This window comes from Siphateles boraxobius, unplaced genomic scaffold (genome assembly GCF_051911475.1).
Source record: "Siphateles boraxobius isolate OS27281-9 unplaced genomic scaffold, OSU_SipBor_1 12, whole genome shotgun sequence".
In the NCBI taxonomy this organism is placed as follows: Eukaryota; Metazoa; Chordata; class Actinopteri; order Cypriniformes; family Leuciscidae; genus Siphateles; species Siphateles boraxobius.
In genome coordinates, this window is record NW_027508722.1 from 18949772 (window position 1) to 18970687 (window position 20916).

The window sequence follows — 20916 nt, forward strand, 5'->3', positions numbered from 1 at the left end:
TAGGGCCGCCAGAGAAAAACTTTGGCCTCTTGTTAAGAAAGCCTCCTTTCGCGGTGCTTTTGCTTTAATCGACGGGAAAAGATTCAACTTCTCTGATGTAAAATAGACCGGTTCGGTTCTGCGGTGCGGATATGATCTTTTTCCTCGTTGAAGAGGAAATAAGACTATTCCTTTCATACCCATAGGCAACGCATTTTGGTAAACCAGGTTTTGTTATTTCTCCGGTTGAACTGCAAACTCTGCTGTGTAAGTTGATAAAGATTGACCATGTTCAGTTCGATCGTTCAAGTTATTATATATTGACAGGTTTGTTTTGTTTTGTTTTTTACTAATGTTATCTAATGCGCGCCGACAAGCAAGGAGGTTGAGTGATTATACTCTAATTTAATGTTCGTGATTTAATTTTGGTTATTGTTCCTATTTCAAAATAGATTTGTGCCGATTTTTTTCAGACAAGAGGTAGCCTACTAAACTTTTTCTTTGTACGATGGATTTTAAGTTTAATTATTTTTCTGTTGTATCCTTAAATGTGAGGGGTTTACGTGACGCTGTAAAGAGGAAAGCTGTTTTTTTATTTTGTAAAAGCAGTGAGTCAGATATAATTTTTCTTCAGGAAACGCATTCAAGTGATATGGATGTAAAATTTTGGAAAAATCAATGGGGAAATGCAATTTACTGTAGTCATGGCTCTAATCATTCGGCTGGAGTTTCAATTTTGTTGCACAAATTTAAAGGGCACATACTAGAAGTTAAATCTTCTGATGAAGGCAGATGGATTATTTTAGCGATTAAACAGGATAACTCAATCTTTATTATTTGTAATATTTATGGTTTCAATTCCCGATCTGCCAACAGGTTTCTCTTCTCCAAGATAACCTCAGAAATGAATGAAGTAATTATCAAGTACCCAGACTCTTTTGTGATTTTAGGCGGGGATTTAAATGAATGTGTGGATGACTCCTTGGACCGACTTCCTCCTAGAAATAACGATAGCCAGCAGTTAAATATTAACATTTCATCATTATGCTCGAAATTTGCTCTTACAGATACATGGCGTTTCTTTCACCCTGATTTGCAGGAATTTACTTGGTCAAATAGAAATAAGTCTTCCCAATCGAGAATCGACCTCTTCCTGATCTCTTCATCAGCTCTTCAATTTGTAAAAGATATTTGTCATTCTTTCGCTCCCCTCTCAGACCATAAGCTAATAAGTCTAAAATTGTGTAGTAACACTGGAAAAACTTCAAGTTTGCGTGGTTATTGGAAATTTAATAATTCTCTCCTTAAGGATACAGCCTTTAATGATGGCATTAAAAACTTGTTTTCTGGTATATTCTCTGAAAATTCCAGTGACGGTTATAAAACAAAATGGGAATTTTTTAAATATAAAGCTAGGCAGATTGCCATCAGAAGAAGTAAAGAGCTAAAATCCTCTAAAAATAAAAAAATATTTGAACTCCTAAATAAAATAAACACTTTATTGCAAAAAACATTAACTCAGGAGGAAGAGTTAATTTTAAGAGATTTAAATTTACAAATCAATCAAGCTTATTTGGATTTAGCTAGAGGGGTCTTTATTAGGTCAAAAGCCAAATGGTTAGAAGAAGGAGAGACTAACTCCAGTTACTTTTTTGCATTAGAGAAGAGGAATTGCAGGAGAAATTCATTAACAGCTCTAAATATTAATGGCGTCAGGTGTAATGATCCAAACTTAATTTCTAGGTTTATCACAAACTTTTATGACAAACTTTATACTTCCGAATTTAATTCAGATAATTGTGAGACTTTTGTCGAAACTATTAAAAACTATATTCCAACTATTGATAATGATTTTAAAGATCTTTGTGAGTCAACTTTGACAATTGGGGAAGTTAAATCAGCTCTTTTCTCTATGAAGAGAGGGAAATCCCCTGGGGTTGATGGTTTTTCCGTTGAATTCTACATCCATTTCTGGGACTTAATAAAATCCCCATTACTTTGCATGTATAAAGAATGCATTGCTCAGAAGGAAATGACTACTTCAATGAAGCAGGGTATAATCTCCCTTATTCAAAAACCTGAAAAAGACCCTCTCTTAATTGATAATTGGCGACCAATAACACTCTTAACTATTGATTACAAGATATTGGCCCTGGTGTATGCTAATAGATTGAAATTTAAGCTTGACCAAATTATTGCAGAGACACAGTCAGGATTTGTCAAAGGTAGACATATCAGCAATAATATAAGATTTGTTTTAGATTTGTTGGATTACTCTGAATTTGTACACTCTAAAGCCATTATTCTTTTCTTAGACTTTTATAAGGCCTTTGATACCATTGAGCATGAATTTCTTCTGCAATCTCTCAAACTGTTTGGTTTTGGGGAATCCTTTGTTAATGTAATTAAAATGTTTTATAAAGAAATTAGTAGTTCAGTCATAGTTAATCTGAACACCTCCCAAAGATTTGTTATAAAGCGTGGTGTCAGACAGGGTTGCCCAATTTCCCCCTTTTTATTTATTTTGGTTACTGAGCTATTATCACTGAGTATTATGCACAATCAAAACTTGAAAGGTATCTCCATTTTTGACAGGGAAATTAAAATCTCGCAGCTGGCTGATGACACCACTCTTTTTTTACATGATAAAACTCAACTCTCCAGTGCCATTCAGATAGTTAGAAATTTTTCATGTGCTTCCGGGTTAAAGTTAAATATGTCAAAATGTGAGATAATGTCGGTGCATAAATGCGATGACACGTCATTTGAGGGTATTCCAGTTAAAGACACAATTAAGTATTTAGGTATTCACTTAACAAAAAATTTAGTAGACAGACAACAACTTAATTTTTCTAGTCGAATTAAGAAAACCCAAAATATTTTTAATCTTTGGCTACAAAGAGACCTAACTCTCTATGGGAGGGTCCTCTTATCTAAAGCGGAAGGTCTCTCTCGATTTGTGTATCCATCACTTTCTTTATTTGTGAATGACTGCACTGCTAAAAGTGTTAATAAAATTTTTCTTGATTTTATATGGAAAAACAGGTCTCATAAACTTAAAAAAGAAGTGATTTCCAATTGTAGAAGTGATGGGGGACTAGAAGTGCTACATTTTCACAACGTTATTAATGCGTTTAAAATCAATTGGATTAGAAGATGTCTACTAAATTCAAATTCTTTTTGGTTTTTCATTCCCAATTTCATCTTTAATAAAATTGGAGGCCTCCTTTTTATCTTAAAATGTAATTATATGTACAATAAACTCCCGGTTAAACTATCTAAATTTCATCAGCAAGCTCTTCTTGCATGGAAACTGTGTTACATCCACAATTTCTCCCCACATAAAACTCTTTTGTGGAATAATATGAATATAACTGTTAGAAACAAATCTCTCTTTTTTTCTAATTGGTTTAATAGAGGTCTAATTCATATAATTTCTTTATTTGACAATTCTGGTAATATTTTGTCTTATGAACGCTTCATGACTATCCATGACTTTCCTATTCCTTTTAAAGAATACAGTACTGTGCTTAAAGCTATTCCTACAGGTCTAGTGCAACTGGTTAAGAGCCACTTATTATACAACCAAAATAATATGATGGATTCAGCTTTGTTATTGGATGGCATTAGTATTTATGATAAGAAATGCAATAATAAACATATTCGCCGGATTTTTCAAAAAAGAGATTTAATTTGCCCTAGAGGCAGATCCCATTGGGCTGCCTCTATTGGCAATATTGAATGGAGAAAAGCGTGGTTATTACCACATAAATATTTTATTCCTAACAAGACCAAAGAAGTCCACTTTAAAATATTACATAAGATATATCCTGTTAATGCAACGGTGTCGAAATATATTGATATTTCTAGTACCTGTTCGTTTTGCGGTGACGAAGATGAAACATTAATACACTTATTTTTTTCTTGCAAATTGGTTCAGAAATTTTGGTCTAGCATATTTTCTCATTTAAATAAAACCCCCATTCATGCACACTCCTTTAATTTAAAAGATATTATTTGTTATTATACTGATTCCCACACATCCAAAGAATACATTTTTAATTTTTTTATTTTATTTGGCAAATTCTTCATCCATAAACAGAAATTTATGGGATTACTTCCTATTTTCTCACATTTTTTGGCTGAAGTAGACTCACTGCTTAAATCTTTTAATTTAACTAGCAATAAAAAATGTGATAGATTCCTGAACATATATGAACAATTATTTTGTAATGGCTCTGATATTCAGGATTAAACAGCTTTATATTATATATTGTTTATTTTATTTGTATCATTATTATTATTATTTTTTTTTACTTAATTTGGAATTATTCTGTATAATTTGTCTTTTGTTTTACCTCTTTTATGTTCTCCTGAATATATTTGTATATTTACATGTTTCTTCAATAAAAAAATATAAAAAAAAATAAATAAAAAAAAAAAACTCACACATTTGCACCACTTAACTCGGATTGTCGAACCCTGTGGTCGTGTCCGTAACGTGGCGTGACAGCTGTCTGGGCCTCACAGGTTGGCAAATGTCAATCGATGACGGAGGTCCCGGTGCGATCACGACGTGCCCAGCTGTTGGCAATCAAACAACAGCATACCGTGAAAACCACAACCTGCTTTATTAACCTGAGGGGAAAACCATCAGAACATGGTGTTTAGGATGAGTCGACTCGAGGGTTTGTGACAGACGCCCAGACCATTTAACTGCTTGAGTAATTTGATGGACAGCTAGACACACGCACACTCATTTTTTTACATTTTTTTTGAAAGCTTATAAACAGTGCTTGAAGATCAGGGTACTGTTAAAGGATTGTCAGTGGAGCGTTGACTGTACTTTAAAGTGAGATAAAGATGATGAAACAACACTGTGAAATGGATTAATATGGCATCAGAAATTATAATTTCTATTAATAAATTTCTATTTTATTTAATTTGTATAATTTCTAGGTTTATAATTATAATTTCCCTGGCATCAGACATCGGTAAAAACAACACTTGAGCTCATATGATTTCAAGGAGACTTCATCAGAAGATGGCATACCCTGACCTTGCAATGAGGCTGTAGGCTCTATAAAAGCTGTCAGAATACAGTGACATTTACTTGAGTGCCACATATGAAAATTATTTCACACGCTCTGGGGAAGAATGACATTACCAGGATAGTTCACTCAAAATGATCATTCTGTCATAATTTACTTACCCTCTGACTTTCTTTAATGGAACAAAAAAGTGAATTTGAAAGATATCCTGGTCACTGTTCAATAGTTACTGTATGAGAAAATCTGAATCATGTGCTGATCAACTTTTTCCATGCAATTACAATAAATGGGAACTGGTGCTGTCAAAAATGTAAAAAGAATCATTAATAAAAAAAAAACATGCTTTAAAAACACCATCATAAAAGTTGTCCACACAACTTTTATATAGATTTTAGTTATATTAACCTGCCACCAGATAATAATCAAAACGATATATAAAACGATGAACGGTGTTTATAAGAAAAAATAATATTTGTAAAAATGTTACTTTAAACCATCGCTTCACACCCAACGTCACATTACATTCAATGCTAAAGTAGCACTTCACAACTCTCATGGAAATAAAAAGTAAAGGTGACATGTGAAGGCCAAGTATGGTAACCCATACTCGGAATTTGTCCTCTGCATTTAACCAAGTTAATGCACACACATAAGGAGTAGTGAACACACACACACTGCAAACCGTGGACAGACACTCGGAGCAGTGCGCAGCCATTTTTAAGGTGGCGCCCGGGGAGCGATTGGGGTTTAGGTGCCTGGCAATATATGGACTCACAGAGATGGATTATTTTGGAGTATCCCTTTAAGTCAATGAATTAAAGATCCAGATAAGTCTGATTTGTAAACGAATCATTCAGTCCGGTCTTCTGAACTGGATCAAAATGATCCATTCAAAAGAGCTGACTCTAAAGAATGATTCATTCATAAATCATCCATCACTATTTTCTCATGACAATGTCATTAGGGTTTAGAATGACTAAAAGGATTTTTCATTTTGAGGTGAACTACTCCTTTAATGAAGGCAAACTGCGACCTGTGGACATGATATCTATTGTAACATATTCCAGCAAACACGGGGACAGCAGCAAACAAATCCGAGCATGTGCCCATTTCTCCTGCTGCTTTACTTGAAAGCGAACACGGCTCATGTGTATTTATTAGACGCCAATGCAAGGCACTTCAAAGGACTGTCCAGTCAGAAGCTCCCTGAGACTATGTTCCCAGAACCTTTAAATTACTCGTGCCCCTGCCAGGTCCAAAACCACCTGCCAAGACAGTTACATTAGCTTTTCGTTGTTTACTGTAGTGCCTTAAAACAAGTGCAAGGTGAAAACCGTCACATCCACAGGCCTTATCAAGATAAGCTTCAACTCAAGTGGATGGCTAAAATAATAGGCTCCCTCAGTCTAACACCCAAAATTGGGAAAGTATTTAATTTCCAGCAAGAAAAAGTACAGTGGAGGCTGTGCTGGGATGTTGAGTTTGTTCCATCTGTGAGGTCTCAGGCTTTTCTCTTGATGGTTAATCAATGAGACAGATTGCATTGGGTCAAAAATGGAAGCTAGGTGAGGAACTATTGGACTCTCTATCCAACTAAGAAAGTCAGCTTGTGATTTAGCCATTAGATTCCACTGTTGAACTTATAAGCTCTGTTCCAAAATCTAGTGCGTTTCCCCACATAGGCAGGTCCTTTCTATCTAAACCTTTAATGGGATTGCCTTCTCCACAAAGAATACATGTGATGTGGACTTAGAATGTAGGGTGAGATGAGAATGTTCATGACAAAGAAAAGCAAGCTATATATACTGTATATATCAAGTTTAAAGCACATACCAAATGTTTTTGTTTTTTAGAAAGTTTAAATTTTATGTCTCTATAAATGGTGTGTTATGTAACCATCATGTAAAAAATAACATTTAACCTTACATGTGAGTGTACATTTCTTAATCGTTTCCAAAAAAGTTCTATATATAATTAAAAGTTCTATATTAAATTCATAAATGTCATTACATTTTTTTTGGCCACACCACATTACATTTTACAACCTCGCCTCTTCATTACAAGGATTTAAATATCAGATATATTTTAATTCTTATTGACTCTAGGTTTATTGACACATTTATATTTATATTGTTGTATTAAAGTTGTATTAAAATATTTTAAAAAGTTTTTTTTGCCAATTTTATTGCCAAAAATTATGCCAAACTACTTAATAGGGTTTTCTTATCCAAGAATTGTATTTAGGGCCCGAGCACCGATGGTGAGAGGACCCTATTGGAATTGCTCCGTTTATCTTTAATGAGACTTTATGGGCCGGGTTCCCGGACAGGGGTTAAATTAAGCCAGGAGTAGGCTTTAGAAAATGGCTTTCTGAAACTTAGATTAAGTACAGATTACTAACACTTGAACTATGGATGCCTGAACTAAAATAAACTAGATTCATTTCAAACCAAATGTGACAAATATGGACAATATCAAATATCTCACCTTTCAAAAAAAAAAAAAAAAAATGTGTGTAAAATATATGTTTTTCTCTAATACACATTTGGCCACAATTATTGGTTCCCCAACAAATCATTATGAGTAAAATCTCTGAAGATCTCTGAAGTATATTCCCATTCATATTCACAATTTTTAGCACAGCAGTGTGAAATAGTCCAGCCATGACTTCCTGTTTCACCTGACTATTAATATTAAGGAACAAAAAGGTAAAATTCCCTTAATCATCCATCACAATGAGCAAAACAGAAGAATATATAGTTCTGATGTGCAGCAAAAGATTGATGAGCTTCACAAAATAGAAAGTCCAAAAAAAAAGTAAGAAAATAGCATGAAATTTCCATTTCAACCATCAGGGCAATAATTAAGAAGTTCCAATCAACAGGAAATGTTCTGAATCTGCCTGGAAGGAGACATGTGTCTAAACTGTCTTAATGCAAAGCGCGGAGGAGAGTTTGAGTGGCCAAAGACTCTCTAAGGATCACAGCTGGAGAACTGCAAAAAATAGTGAAACTCCAGCATATTCAGTTGCCAGACACTATTACATCTTGAGTTCAATGGTCATATAAATCTAAAAAATAAAAAAAAGTATCCCATGTGTACATTTAAATATACTGCTGGATCTTTAATGTTGTGGGCCTATTTTATTTTTAGGTCCTGGACATCTTGTTAAAAAACATGAAATCAAATAGCAACAGATAAAAAAAAATCTCAAACCTGACTGCATCTGCTACAAATTTCATAAAGGGACTTGTTTGGATCTCCTATCAGGACCATGATCCAAAACAAACATCAAAAACAACAAAAAAATGGTAAATGAGCACAAAATTAAAGTTCTGCCATGGCCTTCCCAGTTCCCTGACTTGAACCCTATTGAAAACTTGAGAGGAGAGGAGAGTGTATGAACATGGATCTGGGAATCTGAAGGATCTGAAGAGATTCTGTACAGAGAAGAGCTCTCTGATCTCTTGTTAGGTGTTCTCCAAACTCATCAGGCACTAAAGGAGAAAACTCTGTTCTTGAAAGAGCTGTTATCTTGGCAAAAGGAGGTTGCAAAAGTATTGAATAAAAGTGCGCCATTAATTGTGGCCAATGTGTATTAAAGAAAAACATTGCATAATGTGCCCCCCCCCCCCCCCCCCCCCATTTTCAGTTGTTTTACTTCAATGAAAGGTTAGGTTTTTATGATTTATTTGTGTGTTTTTTTTTTTGTTCATATTTGCCAAGGGTGCCGATTATTCTGACCACTTTATGTATCCAAGTAGTACATGCGTCTTCTTCGAAACACAACATTAATCTGAAGTTAAACCTGCCTCCTGGTAGGTTTAATTTAAGCCTCAATTTAGTCCTGCAGTAGCTCTATAGTCTTAATTTAAACTCTGTCTGGACTAGACCAACTCTAGGACTATTTAAAACCACGATTGAGAAAGCAGCTTGCTGTTTATCTGGTTTAAAGGGCCATATAGGACTAGGGCCATATTAATCTCTGTTTGGGAAACCACCCCTATATTATTGTAATAGCCTTTTCCTTTTTGACCTTTGTTCCCTGAAAGCTACTACTGTTGGCTAAGCTGGGTATACAGTAGCTTGACACGTGCAGTTGTATAGATGAGGAGTAGAAGTTGATCCAGATTGTCCAATGACCATTTATTGTTATTGGTGTAGATAGAATGTTACACAAAACTTGATGTAAATAAAAACAAATTAACAAACAATTAAACTATAGTAGTCTCTTATATAACTATATAACTTATATAACTATAGTAGTCTGTTTGTCCTCTCAGCCACACCCAGATACTGTGGCTTCCTGTCTTTAAGGCCTTTCCCCTTGGTCTCCACCTTCAGCCTCGTAGACAGACCTGTGGTCATATATAATCACTCACTCATTCATCCACAGACACACACCACTATTCACAAGAAAGAAACATGAAATCAACTCAAAGCTCAATTTGGCAGATATCAATTATTTTAATATTATAATATTAGCGCAGTTTCCCTAAATGTATTCCCCACATAAAATATATCAAAATTAATTTTAATTCAGAAAATCAAAAAATGCTCATCATAAGAAAGCTGTTATCAAATGACTGTTTATAAATTGCATTTTTAATGTATTTTTGAAGAAAAAAAATTCTATCTGGTCAACATAATGAATGCCATTGATCCTTTGACCAAACAGAGGTATCTTAAACGGCAGTATAATTAAATCTCTTGAAACAGTTTCTGCTTAAGAGAATCTATGATGCCAGAAAATTTGGGAAAATAGCTTCAGTCTTTCTAAATCCTAGAAGCTTTACTGTATGATCCATTACTACATTTCATTTGCTCAAGCCATTTCCAGCACCTTCTGGTCTCCCTCTGAGTGGCTTGTCTTTTGTAGTAGGGTGAGATGGGTGAGCCTAAAACTGCAGAGATGAGAGAACCCAAGTTCACCCGCGCTCTTTACTCTTATGAAGGAGCGCTGCCATTGATTTGGCAATGTGAAGGACTAATAAAGATGGATCTTTTTCAGAGAAGGGCTGAAATGAGGGCCTACAGGTAAAAGCTGCAGACAGGCACAGCCACTTGTCCTTAATGGAAGATTGATTTTAATTGTGACACCACCTGATTGGCTCAGTTCAAAACGAATGAAACAGAAAAAAAAGAAATGGAAATGAAAAGCAGAGGGTGACCAATGTATTTTCTCTAAAGCAAAAGCACTTCAAAAGCATCACAATGACTCAGAAAGGGACTTTTTTTCTCTTCAACATTACGTTTTCTTAAGGGGTAAAAGGATATAATTACTGTCATGAAGAAAGCTTCAAAAAGGTCTGAAATAACATCTGCAGTCATTTTCTTTTTCCCTTCCAAATTTTTTTTTTCAGAAAAGGTTTTAGTCAATTTATTTGCTCTCAAATCAGCAATTTATTTTAAATCTCTCTCTGGCGACACATGGAACCAAACATGTTTCTTTTTCTTTTATTTAAAGTGCACCCTTGACTTCTGACTGAGGCACACAACAGACTTAAATATTAGAAGCTATTTGGCTAAATTATCCCGAGAATTGGAGAAAATGGGTTGTAATGAAAATTTTCGTGCACATGGCTCAACAGAGCTTGAGGTTTTATTGCAATTTCTGAATCAGATCACACTGCTCTCAAAAACCGATCAGTTGTTGAGACTAACAATGTCTAACAATGATTGAGCAAAGTACATTGAAAAATACATTGGGTGCCGGTAGCTAATCACACGAACACGCAGAGATTCTTGGACATTTCACTTACAAACAGAGATCTACCCTTTTCGGAGAAAATCGAAAATGTCATTTGAAAAGTCTTACAGACATTCTGGAATATAATAGAAGCATTGTTTTTGATTTTGAGTCTATAGTTGGTTTGAAACCATGTCATTTATCAACTATTTTTATTTTGTGCACCGTCCGTCTGCATTTTTTCCCTTTATATATTTCAAGTGTTATTCTTGGTATTCTCATCAATCAAACCAGGAATTTGTTTTATGCTTTACTCAGCACATTGCACCCCAGCACAGCACAACAATACACTAGGAACTAGTAAATATGCTATTTGTAAGCAACACCATTTATCACATTTTGCATACTCACGTGCAGCACGGCAGATTATCAACTCAGGAACACACTGGGATATAAGAAGGGCATTAAAATGCATTCCCCAGTGTCCTTAAAAACCACTGAGCAAGGAGTTTTTTTTAATCTCTTTCACACATGGACTCAAACACGCACGCACAAATACACCTGACAAGCTCTTATTCAGATCAATACAATCGATCCTGCTGCCAGTGGACCACTGAAATGGAACTGATGTCATATTTGTGATGCCGACTTTTAGGGGAGGTCATTTCATTCTTGCCATTCGCTGCACAATATTGCCTATTCGGAGGGGTGGGGGAGTGGGGGGATTGTGCCAGTGTGTGCAATTCTAAACAATATATAACTCAAATGAATCTTTAGGACCTTGAAGAACAAACTACACTAAACTCCATTCCGTGGAGATCATATGATCCTCTCTTCACTGCTGCCAAATACAGCTCTGCTAGAAATCTCTAACATTACAATAAAGCTGCTTTTTCATCCTCGCTGTCGAACCCTCCTCATGTCTTACTGTGCAACAATCATAGTTTTATTTCCTTGCTTGGCATTTCCCGTTTCACTGAATATTACTTTGCAGGTGGTTCTCCAAACAAGTAGAAATAAATCTGGGGATTATATTGAGGGATATTCTCACAGAATCTGATACTTTCGTTTTGGCAAAATTACATATGTATCTGTCCAGACAGGGCTTCATCATATTTGTGAAATCCGGCTTTGTTGTTTATTCCATGTAGGCTACAGTATAATTTTCATTCATCTTTTCAATCTATACAGAAGCTGATTAGATCTGCATGATCTTTCTGTGGTATCATATAATGGTGTGAACGTATGAAGTAATGCGACCTAACTAATAAGAATTGGCAGGTTATTACTGGAGGTGAATGATACAGAGCTGCTTCTTACTGTTAACAAATCTGCGAAGGTTTATTGCTGAACGTTCCATTTTAGTGCAGTATAAACTCTCGTAATGCTTTTGGACACCTGTACCGTCTTGTAGCCCACACAGAAATAACATTAGTCCACTGATATGGCAACAGTACTGGTTGATGTCAAAGCAGCAGCTGCCTTGTGCATTCAGACTCTAGATAGGTGACAGTAATGTCAAATAAGCATCAAAATATTCAAAAAGCCATAAAGCATGCATATATGTGCACCAGCAACCAAAGATGGAAGTTGAAGAGAGTTTGGCCGAAAGCGTTTTTTTGGCTCTCAATAAGCAGGAGTAAGGCAGCAGGACAAAAGACATGCTATTCTATTAGAGCAGAGACACATCCATTATGTCAAAAAGAATTTGCTAAACCTGTGGAGAACAGTCACACACTGAGGAGATTACATAACACCTCTAGTTTTCAGTTTCAAATATAACCCTGAAGGGATAGTTCAACCAAAAACAAAAGTTCTATCATTATGTACTCACCCACAAACATATATGATGGGTTTTTTTGTGGAAGAATATCCTGTTAACGCTTCTCAAGATATTTTGAATAGTGTAGTACTGGTCACTCTTTTCCACACAATTACAGTGAAGTTTCAGGCATCAAAAATAATGCATAAGCACAATAAAAGCATCAAAAACGAGAGCCATAGATGTGCGAACAACACTCTGCCATATAGTGCAGTGGTTGAGTTCCGCCTCAATTTTCTCACCCTCAAGCCATCCTAGGTGTACTTGACTTTCTTTTTTCAGCCAGACACAATCAGAGTTATATATTAAAAAATATGCTGGCTCAGCTTTATAATAGTAACTTTATAATATATACTTTATAATAGTTCACTATAGTGAATAGTAAGATTTTGAACCCCTTAAAAGCAGATCCATCCATCATAAAAGTAATCCATACGGCTCCAGGGGGTTAATAAAGGCTTTCTAAAGCGATACGCTTTTGAAAGAAAAATATCCATAATTATAACTCAAACTGCAATCACTAGCTTCCGGTAACGTCCGTCTGCGCATTCATGAGAGAGTCGAGTTCTGGCGTATGATGTATAGGGGATTAGGAGAAACGCAAGCTTAGGTAGCCTAACATTAGACGCCTCTCGAGGTTCAAACAAACAGGGATGGGCAACAAACTCAAGCTCCTCTGACATTTCTCTTTAAAAATTCTCATTTTAGACTTCTAATTTGTGACCGGTGTTTTGTTTTGCTCTATCCTCTGCGCTTCTGTGTTCGTTATGTGTTGGATCAGAGGTCACTCTCATGCCAGAACTAGACTCACATACGGCTGTAGCAGGAAGCCAGTGATTCTAGTTTATAAATTCATAAATATGGATATTTTTCTTACAAAAACACTTTGCGTAAGAAGGCCTTTATCAACCCCCTGGAGCCCTATGGATTACTTTTATGATGGATGGGTGGAAACCTAAGTTAGTATTCATAGCTTAGAAGAGATATAACATAATTTTAATATAATTCCGATTGTGTTTGTCTGAAAGAAAAAAAAAAGCATGTACACCTAGGATGACTTGAGGGTGAGAAATGATGGAATAATTTTCATTTTGGGGAATTTTCAACTTTAATTCAGATTCTGCAACCCTTTCCAATCTGTATCCTAAATGTGAACGAGAAGCTCAAATAGGCCTATTACATGCCTGCCCACAAAAACCCATAAATGCACTCCATTTACTCAGAAGAGGGTATTCAGGCCCGCAGAGCACTGTAGGAAGTGTATATGGTGGGAGTATGGTGATGTTATTCATAGTTCACTGGACTGTTTAAGGGCACATCCCTATTCGGTTTCAGGTGATGGAGGGAGTCGGGTCGTCCGAATCCACACACAATGAAGGTTACACAAGAGAAAATAAAAACAAATGAGTGGAAGTTTATCTAATGGGCAGTGACAGAGTAAGGTGGGCGTCACAGCAATAAAAGGCTCATATTGTCTGCAAAGCAAAAACACATGTAGCCTACGATCACTTCAAGCGTACCATTACATGACCGGCAAAACAAACAAGCTTAAAGCCTTTTAAGCCTAAACAACTGTTACAGATTCATTCCAAATGCTCACTCATGCACACACTCACACAGCAAGAATAAAAATACTCACAGAATGAAGCAGACCTTGTCAGGAACAGGGTGCCATGGATTGCCGTGGTAACAAGTGAACGCAGTCCTCCGGGGAATCGCAACACGTCTTCTAGGATGACAGGTTGAAAGTCACAGAAATGGAGTAGTGTGGAGAGTCTCAACGGAGAAGGTATTCCAGCTAGAAATGATCCATCTGAGAGCCCTTCACACGCTGTGATTCTTATAATAATCCATTTCGATGGGACAAAAGTAGGGGTTTTTTTTGTTTTGTTTTTTCAAAGCTCAAGCACTCAGAGGAAAAGTAACATCCCCAATGGGCATCAAAAATATGGTGACAAAAAAACTGAAGTGTCACTGTTACTTATTTATTTATTTTTTGCTGTATCCGTCCCTCTCTCTCCCGCTGTTAATGTTGACCCTGCATACTCCGACACAAAAATTGGAGGAAGCGGCAATAATGGCCAATTCTCAGAATTCTGCACTCCAAGAGACAATCACACGCTCTCGTACACATATTCGCACACAAACGCACTCTCCTGCGCACACATAACGGCTTCAGTTCTCCTCCGACGTCTAGCTGCCTCTTCCTGTCAGCTCTCCGCAGAAACCCTCATCCATTGCCGCACAGGCCTTCTGACTCTCACATACGCGCACATAAACACTTGAACTCAAACACTCCAAGAACAGTCAGCACTTTTACCCTGCTTTCCTGTGCAGCCTCACTCTAACTTACACGTTATTGCTTTTAGTTTTAAAGAGAATCGTTCTTCTGGCCCACCAGCCACATTTGATGAAGGGAGCATTGACTTGAGCAAAGAAACTAGAATAGATTAATAACATATAGTGAAAGATATCAAGTCTGAGAGCAAAAATCCTCCAGAATAAGTTAAGCTGAAGTCTCTGAGAGGATGAAATGATTAAGGAGCCCAGCACTCGGGTGGAGATTTGGAGAGCGGCTCAAGCTCTGTTCTCCCACACCCTCATCAATCCAGCTATCCCTCCAATTCCCACGGCTCCTCCCTTCAGGAGTTCAGGAATGAGTTTTGGCACACCAGACGCTACCTCTCTCTCCTGCGAATGACACCTCTAGGACGGAGGCGGGTCGAGTTATGGTTGCTCCGAGGTCCGTGGAAGCAAACAGACGAGCCGCAGCTGACGCCGGGGAGAGGAGGAGCGTCACATCTGTCGCCACGCTGACAGTTTCCTCCTCAGCTCATCAGAGTAGGCTATTGTGGCCCTGCGTTGCTTAAGACCTGAGGAAAAACAGTGAGAAATGTTCAAGATCAATTATTCATTATGCTGTAGTACAGACGGCGACCTTCAATGCTGATATGACTACTACGAGGGAGGTTTGAAATACCATACCGATTTTTCTGAATTAAAACTACAATTTCACTTACTGGCTCACATTATATCATCACACTTACAGTAATTCAGTTACACCACACATTTATAGTACACCAGTGTCAATACAATTCATGTAATGTTATTGAATGGATGTGCTCATAGGCCTATGTGACAAGACCATTACATTGCAATCAATATCCAATCAAAACACAGTCTCATTATCACACAATAAAACCAGTGAAGTAGTGTATCATGACATGTAACTGACATTAGCTACTACTAATAAAGTCAGGGTAAACACCATTTACATCCTTAATGCATGTTCTGCTCTTGTTGTGAATGAATCATTGGTGCGCATTATTCCAAATCAAAGAAATAGTCTTTAATAAGTAATAAGTTGACTTGTAAGTCTTTAAATAAAAACAAACATATTTTCTTTGCTGTTGGCTATCAGATATCTTAGTCAATAGCCAAATAACTACTTGGGCATTGTTTTAACAAACTAGAATTACGGTTTTGGCTCCATTCTAGCATCCGGCTCGCCGTTCATGATCCAATCATTTGCAGTTGGATAAAATGAATTCCAAAATCTTTTTTGTATCATGTTTTACTCAAAAATTTATATTAAAAACTAAAAAAAGGTCGAGAATGGGTTTTTCACTTATAGACTAATAATAAGATGTGTGAATAATAAACAAACATGTAACAACCTAAGGATTTGTATCAGATTTGAGCGGACTTGGGCATGGGTTCTCCGACTGACTAATTGCAGGTGGTCATGTCACATAACAGCCTCATCAGAGCGGCAAACTCTCTTGTGAGACGGACTGTTCTATAAATATGAAAAGAGCAGGTAATTAAAGGTGGATCCCAGGCGTGAAGCTGCTATCCAGATTCTTATTTCCATACAATTCTCCATGTCATGCTTTGATTATGAGGGTGCCTATCTCATCAGCTGGACTGATATGAATGGGAGGAGGGGGAGAGGAAAGGGGTGAAGGGGGGGGGGGGGGGGGGGCGATGAGAGATGGGAGAGGAAGCGACATGGACGGTGGCAGAGTGAGAATGAGACGTTAAAAAAGGACTGCATTAAAAAGATGTGCTCAGTTAGAGAGAAAAAAAGAAGAGGTCAGAGAGAGGTGTAGATACAAAGTGGAAGAGACAGACAGAGACAGAGGGACAGTGAGACAAGGGTAGAGACAGAATAAGAGAATAACTAATGGTGAGGTCAGTTATACAGCTCTTGCAGCAAAATTCATATTTGAGCAGTACACCCTCAGAAACCAATTACAGTTTTAACCCTTAAAGCGCAGGAACAAAGAAAAATATATTTCTAAACATTATGACTCCAATAATGTGATTTCAAATTTTTCTTCACTATACATAACTATATATATATATATATAAAGCTTAAAATATGTCAGTGCCATCGTTTTGTCTCAAGATGCAGACAAATAATGTTTTTTTCTAAGGCACGTTTATAAAAGCTATTTAAATGTCCTAATTTAATGAAGGCCTAGCTTAATCTAAGCCTTGTATGTGAAATCAGGTCATGGAGTTTTAAGGTGCCGTCACATTAGCAAAACTTTTGGCGTCAAAAAGGCCCATTGTCTATTGTTAAGAGTGTAGTGATGTAGTATGAAGCATGTCACACAGAAATCAACTACACTAAGCAGACTTCTGTTGGTCAATGCGACGAATCCACGTGACCAACTTGACGAAATCTACAAAAATCTTTTAACCTCACATGAAATTCCGGTTCTTGTGGGTTCCTATTGAAAACTGGATTTTGCTATTGAAAACCAACTGAACAACAGTAAATGTGACCGCAACTTTATTGTTGGGATCTTTTGATTTGGCCAGGGATGTGAGGGAATGGAGGAGTGAAAAGGAAAGAGAAAGAGAATTGATATTCAGACTGTGTACTGTGCCTCACTGGTGAAAGGGAAAGCAACAACATTATTTTAAAATCTAGTTTTTAATCACCATTTATTAGCACCTTATTTTTTCGGCTTCTTATTTTATTGATGCTCTATCTTAAATTATACAATTCCGCTGAATTGAATTACACAATTTAGATTGAAACCAAAAAACTCATGAAAGAATAATAGAAGTGGAGAGGCAGAAAGAGTGAAGGGACGTGAGAGGGCATCTCTGTGAAGGGTTTCAGTCCTGACATTGGTGTCACTCTTGCCTATCACACGTCACTCTCAGGAGCGACTTACTCAAATATACTTCTTTTCTTCTCGATTTCATCCCTTCCTCTTATTGCTTGGGCCATCCATCCCCTCAGTCCCCCTGCTCTCTCAGTCCTTCTACCAACACAGACAAGTTCTTCTTTATACTCACACACTTATACGCAAAGGGCTGAAGGCCTGCTGACTCACAAAGCCTGTAAAACAGTTAATAAGGCTAGAAGGGGTGAAATGCAGGGGAAGATGGACACTAAAATATGACCAGGCCTGAACTGTGACCTTTTAAAGCTCTCTAAAATGCTACTGATCAATACACAACCATCCACACACACACAATCCCATAGGAGCATTTAGCATGTTAGCACACTGTCAATTGAGAGTGAGGAGGTGAGATCTGGTGTGTGTGTGTGTGAGTGTATCAAGTTGGAAGACACAGAGACAAAAGGGTAGAAATCTGGATCAATGTAATGTGAGAAATCCACATCTGAGGCACCAGACAAGAGCTGCCATGTTCTCTTCACACACACACACACACACACACACACACACACACACACACACACACACACACACACACACACACACACACACACACACACACAGACACACACAGAAGTGCACAAAATGTGAAACAGAGCGCATGCGAGTGAGCTGGATCTGACGGTTAACAGTGCGCAACAGTGTCCACCACACAGATATAACAGAGAGACACACAAGCAGCAGTGCCAATGTGTGCAACAGGAAAGATTTCTGCCTTCACCCTGAATATAAACTAAGTATGGAGATCTCAGCAAAAAGAAAAATCTGTTTTTAAGGATCCTTAACAAGATCAGTTGACTTGAGAAAAAAAAAACTTTCTTGAATTAAATTTATATTTCTTGCCCCATTGGTCCCATGTTGTAAGCATAAATTAAACTAGAGAAAAAAATTCAAAACAAAAATACTTTTTCTAGATATTTTAAGAATAAATGTAACAATTTTATGAGGTTTATGCTTAAAACAAGAAAGAAAAAAATGAGGTAAGAAACGAAATGTACTTAATTCAAGACATATTCTCCGAAAACAACATTTCTCTATTACCTCAAAAAAGAATTATTTGAAATAAAATTGATTGATTTAAGTATGTTTAGATATTTACTGAAATACAAAACAACAATACAAATTAAGACCATATTACACTTATGGTTTATGTTTAAAATATTTTCTTTTTGACATTTATTTGTTGTTGCTTTAAGCATAAATCTTCCAAATAAATTGAAGTTTTTGTTTAAAACAAGAAGATTAAAATGTCAATGTGGTAAAGAAGCCTACTTCAACATATATATTTTTCATCTTTTTTTAAGGTTGTTTGAATGATTTTCCTCGAATCCTATGCAAAATACTGATTAAGAAATTGATTATTTCCAGTGTACGACTGAGGAAAGAATCCGTATGGTAGAGAGAAGAGGAGAGAGGCAACCAAATACTGCCAAATTTCCTCGCAATGTACCAACAGAAGAAGACAGCCAGCTCTCTCTGACTCAGACGAGAGGATGGAAGGAGAATAAAAAACAGGGAGATCAGGGAAGAGGGGAAGATCTGAACGGTGCACTGAGATTTAACGAAACAGCAAATGAGAAATTCATCAAGAGTGATGCCAGAGGACATCTTTGACTGGGAGATGATGCAAAAGGAGAGGACTTCAGAGAGAGATCTAGAGAAAAACCAGAGAGCTAAAGAGAGAGCATGAGAGGCTGTTGAAAACTCACCCCTGTGTGAGAGTGGTCCTCCTCAGGTTAACACAATCCCTGCTCTGTGGAGCCATTCTGAGCAGAGCCTGTTTGGAGCACTGCACACTGTCTACAGAATACCAATCACACGCCGGCAACACACACACACACACACACACACGCACACAGTCAGTCAGTAATCGGCATGATATACTCTTTCACTCAGTGTTTTAAAAGCAAGGCACCACAACACTGTAGTTGTGCTTTATGAGCTGTGAATAATACAGTCATAATGGAATAAGCAGTGATCTGACACAAACACACACACACACACACACACACACACATACCCTCGGTGAGACACAGTTCCAATGACGACCACAGTGATGAGGGACAACAGGCCGATCTTCTCAGGAACTGAAGATGAGAGAGGATCGTGTGTAGCTCCTTCGGTGCGCCTCCTCTTTTCCTTCTGTATTCTCACACACTCTCTTCAGCGTCGAGCATCAAGAGACTCTGCAATGTTTCTCTTCCACCCTCTGTCCTTTTCTCCTTTGCTTTCATTTCTTTTACAAGTCCCTGACAATGTTCATAGCTGTAATTCCAAAGCACAGCAGTGCAAGCTGCATTCACTCTAAACCCCCTCCCTTCCTCAGATGCTCTCTCTCTCTCTCTCTCTCTCTCTCTCTCTCTCTCTCTCTCTCTCTCTCTCTCTCTCTCAGCTCATTGTATCCCCGTACCTCCTCTGCTCTCCCTCCAATCCAATCAGCTCTTACTCCTTCCTACAGCCCTTTTCTCCTTTTCTCTCTCCTCCTCTTCCTTTTTCAAACACAAATCTCAGCCAGCATCAGTGAGATCACAATCTACTTCAGACAAGTATTTAAATAAGCGAAGAAAAGCGTCACACGCGTAAGACACTTGACGTGCCTTGCAGCACAGGTAGCAGACGTCACAATGCCAACTCAGACTATACAGAAAATACAGAACAGGCTGCCTAACAGATACCCAACAGGCAGAGCCGGCCCGAGCCTTTTGGGGGCTCTAAGCAGAATTTGATTTGGGGGCCCCCCTCCCACTACGCGAAGTCACCGGTGCTTGACAATTATTGAAACAAATGTCACGCAATAATGATACATTATAAATGAATACAGTGAGGTTATGTATTAATACTAAATAAATACTAAATAAAAAATAGATGCCTACTTAAATAAAAAAGTTGAAACTTTTACTTTACTCTTTTACTAACTTTTTGAAACTTCTTAAAACAAACTGTCTCAAAACGTATATAAAATAAATTTTTGCAAAAAATAATGACAAAACTGAGAAATCAGAAACATAATAAGAACCAGGGTTCAACAAGTACAATTATTGTTGAAAACTGTAAAAAATATTATTATTATTTCTCAACTGTCTCAATACAGTGTAACTGTCCTCAAAATCTTTTTTATTATTATTATTGTAACAGACTTTGTTGGATTGTACATGACAGAATCCAACAAAGTCT

General features: G+C 37.1%; 1 protein-coding gene across 2 annotated transcripts in view; it reads right to left on the reverse strand.

Annotated features, from left to right (window-relative positions):
* grik5 (glutamate receptor, ionotropic, kainate 5) overlaps positions 1 to 20108 on the reverse strand; it is a 98102-nt gene extending 77994 nt beyond the window's left edge. Inside the window, exons 1-3 of one of the 2 annotated variants that reach the window (XM_077209894.1) lie at positions 19763 to 20108; positions 19452 to 19542; positions 14181 to 15414 (exon numbers count right to left, since the gene is read on the reverse strand). The gene's annotated coding sequence lies outside the window, so the exon portion shown is untranslated. The remainder of the gene's footprint in view (positions 1 to 14180; positions 15415 to 19451; positions 19543 to 19762) is intronic. The other variant, XM_077209900.1, reaches the window with a different exon arrangement.
* Between the last annotated feature and the right edge of the window lie 808 nt (positions 20109 to 20916).